This window comes from Propithecus coquereli, unplaced genomic scaffold, assembly GCF_000956105.1.
Source record: "Propithecus coquereli isolate 6110/MARCELLA unplaced genomic scaffold, Pcoq_1.0 Scaffold138, whole genome shotgun sequence".
Lineage (NCBI taxonomy): Eukaryota > Metazoa > Chordata > Mammalia > Primates > Indriidae > Propithecus > Propithecus coquereli.
Window position 1 is genome coordinate 6,967,854 of NW_012138080.1, and position 4,264 is coordinate 6,972,117.

The 4,264-nt window shown below is 47.7% G+C and overlaps 1 protein-coding gene across 1 annotated transcript in view; it reads left to right on the top strand.

Moving 5' to 3' along the window:
* The window catches only part of CEP68 (centrosomal protein 68kDa), a 28,748-nt gene that overhangs the window by 11,704 nt on the left and 12,780 nt on the right, over positions 1-4,264 (top strand). The window lies entirely within an intron of this gene.

Below are 4,264 nucleotides of genomic sequence, written 5' to 3' on the forward strand. Positions count from 1 at the left end.
GCTGCATGTTTGGCTCTGAGCTTCCTAGCAGCCAAAGCAAAGAGGAAAATTTTTATCCATTTTGCCAATACCTTTAAAAACAGACTGGCTGCTCAGTGAAAAGAGCTGTTTCTGTTATTGAGGTTAGAGAATTCTTCTCCTGTGGGTTCTCCAAAGAGGACAGTATGGTACAGTGAGTGTCATTCTTAATAGTTTTATCTGTGGAGAGAATCAATAAGATTCTTACCAGTCTTCATACACGTAGCCTGATAGCCTCACAGAAAACTAACAACTGTCAGTACAGTAAAAGCAGTGGCCTGTGGAATTGCAAGCACGTGGTCCAGGTACAGCTTCCTCTGACAGCAGGAGTAATTTTTGTTACAGGGAAGCTATTTTTCTGTTTTGCTCTTTGGTGGGAAAAAGGGTACAGTTGATTGACATGTTCAGTCCTCAGCATCCTTGTACTTTGAGCTTTGTTGGATAGGGACACTCTGCTGACGTCTGAGGAGGCCGCAGAGCTTGGGGTTAAGGGCAGGGGTGGCTGGAACCTCAACCAGGCACCTGCAATATGGCAGTTGCCTCTCTTTAAAGACCATCTAAAGACATTTCGCATTAGCTGGGCATGGTGGCACACGCCTGTAGTCCCACCTACTTGGGAGGCTGAGGCAGGAGGTTTTCTTAAGGCCAGTTTGATCATAGCTGCCACTGCACTCCAGCCTGGGCGACAGAGCGAAACCCTGTCTCTAAAATAAATCAGTCAATCCTACCTACCTACCTACCTACCTCTTACAATGAGTAGGAAGATTGGCCTTGTTGAGAGGCTGTCTGGTGGTCCTCGTCAGTCAGCTCACAGGTGAGTGAGTGAGAAAGTGAGGGGACAGACAGCCAAGCAGGCTGGCTCTTAACCCTCCCCACCACCTTGACCTAGAGGGACCCACTGGCTCCCCCTAGGGCCTGGGGCACTCCTGTTGACTCTGAGCAAAACTTAGAGAAGCAGCCCTGGGGTGGGAAAAGAAAAGGGGCTATTGGTGCCGGAGGATCCGGGGGCTGGCCTCAGCCCATTGCCAAGCCAAGGCATACAGTCTACCCCTCCGTAGCTTTGAGTCTGTTCTTCATTTTCACATCGCTCTGATTTCACCTGCAGAGAAGGGGGACAAAGTGCCCAGCGTGACCTACCCCACAGGGAAAGATGGCCTGGCCTGGAGGCTGCAAGGGGCCTTCTGCAGCCAGGGAAGGAGCAGGTGGAAGGGCAGTTGCCCTTTGCCACCGGCCTCCCAGTCTCAAACTTCCAGCCACAGTTTTCCTGGCCCCCACCCACTCTGAGGCGGGGGTGGCTTGTGGCTGCCCCCTGTGTCAGCCTCCCCCACAGGCATCTTTACCGCCTTGCATGCTGCCTCCCACGCTTTTATTGGCCTCGGCCTTCTCCAGCCAGTCTAGTTCCCCCAGGGGCCTTCCAGCAACCTGACCATGCTGGGTCCTAACATCCCCTGGTTATTTCATGTTCCTGGAGAAAGGGCAACATGGAAAGCCTCTTTCTCTGATTCTCTGGCCAGGTTGTGCCACTGTGTGTTCATGGAATTTATCACTTATTCCTGTGGCCTCCTGTGAAAACAAGTTTTAAGCTTTTGGCCCCTGAACTGGTAGGGTTTGCTCTGTCAAGCAGTACCTGGACTCTGTGGCTGGCACTGGTGGCTGTCTTTGTGCTCAGGTACAGAGACAGCCGCTTGCAAAACAGCTTCCAGGGCAAAGCTGGTATAAATGAGATTGTTTCAAAGGGAGCTCTTGACTTAAAGAATCCTGGGAAAGCTTTTTTTTTTTTTTGTTCAGAGGAGGATTGTTCCCTGGTTGGTCTACTTGAATAGTTCAATCAAGAGTGGAACATCACCCCTCCCCACCAATTCCCAGTACCCCTTTCTCCATCCTGGACAGGAGTGAGTGGGAGGAAGCCCAGCAGCTATGATAGGAGTGCCCGAGGGAGGGTGATGCAGCAGATAACCAAGAAGGGTCAGATGTCTGGGCTCACAGAGTTAGTATTACCACATGCGTGATTCGTGGGCATATTTTTACTGTAGGGCAAGAGTAAGCCAAGCCCACATCGCTCCAAATTATATCTGGTGGATCACGCAGCCTCTGCAGGTTCTGGAAGCTAATGGAGAATTTTAATAGCTATGTTCAGGTGGTCCCTAGAATATCCTTAAGCTTACATGGCTTGTCTCTTGGTTTAGACAAAGGACAGGGCAGTTTTGGTGTGGACAGACCTTTCTCGGGAGGGTTGAATTCATTGTTTATTGTCTGTCTTCTGATGCCGCCTGTCATGCAGTCCAACCTCCTGGTATTTCCCTCGTTAGGGAGGAGCCCGGCTGAGGCCTCTGCCCCATCCTGAAGCTGCTGTCTTCCAGGAACACTGTAAAATGTGTGCAGGGAGGCCCCACATCAGTAGGTTGTTTCGGGCTAATGACTTGGGAGACAGTGTTGGTCCAACACAGGTTCACCAGTCTGAGTGTCTCATCAGGCTGAGAAGGACGAGCTGTCTCTCATTAGAAGGACCCAAACAGAAGCCCCTACCCCACCCTACCCCCAGAGGGTTAGAAGGACTGCTGTGTAAAATCTAGAATCTATGGAAATGAAGACCAGACCTTCATGTGGTGATACAGATGCCCACCTGGCAAATGCAGACAGGGTTGAACCCTAGGAATCCAAAACTTGTGCATTTACCATAGCCTGGGCCAGTGTTTTCTTCAACATGATGTTTTTAAAAGAACGGTTTGTCTGCAGTCATTACTTGAAGGAGTCTTCCCTCATTATCTTTATCCTAGTTGATTTCTCCCTTTCTTTGTATTCAGTAACATTTTATATACATTTATAGTGCATTATTATAGACTGGTTTCTATTCTTATTTTTCATGTGTCTGTCCTAGTTCTCATCATGAAGTTATGTAGTGCAGGGGAAAAACATGATTTGTCAGGCAGATGAAAAAGTTTTTGAAGGGACTGCTTATCCACACTGAGAAAATAGCCACCTATACTCTGTCTTTTCAGAAGTACTGTTTCCAAGAAAATCATCGGATTTCAGACCTTCTTACCTGGTTGCTAAAGGGCCTCTGGCCACACTGTTACCCTGGTTTAGGTTTGTGTGTATCCTTGCAAGTTACTTAGGGCTATCTCCTGAATAGCTTATAGTAATAATAGCTCACTACTCCCCAACCCTCCAGGATAAGTGGATACCTTCTTTTTTACAAATACATCATCAAAACAGAGATAAGCTAGGTGCAGTGGCATGTGCCTGTCGTCCTAGCTACTTGGGAAGCTGAGGTGGGAGGATCACTTGAGCCCAGGAATTCCAGACCAGCCTGGGCAATATAATGAGACCCATCTCTTAAAAAAGCAACAACAAAAATAATTTGTTTGCAGTCCACTCTAGACCCAGCATCATCTTATTCCAACACTTGTCTGAAGACCATACCCTATAGTAAGGGAGGTGGGAGAGCTCTGGCTACTGAGAAGGTTTTTAAGAATGGAGCAAAAAGTAGCAGTTGGGAGTTGTGGGCTAGATTCAGCCTTCACCCTACTTTTTCCAGCTCATGGGCTCAGCTTATTCCCATAGTTATGACAACACAACTGTCCTGTAAATGTCTTATGTGCTCTTTCTTAAAGAGCCACAAGGTGAGGATGTGGCTCCATGAAGCTGTCTCAGCAGGACTTAGTCACTCTTCTCTTTGTCCTTCTACCTGTCTTCTCCCTCTTCTGCTTTGTGTGCTTATCTGTTTTATAACTGGTTCTCTAGTTGGTTCATAAAGAGCATGAGTTCTGGAGTTGGATAGTCCTGGAATTGACTCTCAGGGCCATGGTTACCCCATTTGTGAAGTGAGCATTAGAGACCTTCACTCCCGTGGGAACCTGGCACTCACACGTGCTGGTGGGAGCTGAGACTGATGCCACCCAGTAAGGGCCCGTTGGCAGTAATGTGTCAGAAGCATGCCTATGGGTACCCTTAGCCTCAGCAGTTCTCCTAATACAGTTTATGCTGTGAATATGCCAACACCTATGTGTGTGTGCATGGTTATTCATCATAGTATTTTTTTGTAGTAGCAAAAGATCGGAGATAACCCAAATATCCATTAATAAGAGACTGGTGAAATAAACTAGAATGCATCCTTACACTGACACACAGCACTGGGCAGTGATGAAAAAGGAAGTTCTCTGTGTATAATAAGTCCCCACTTGTCTTGTAGATAGGTTCTTGGAAACTGCAGCTCTGTGCTATGCAAAAGGACATGTAACAAAAC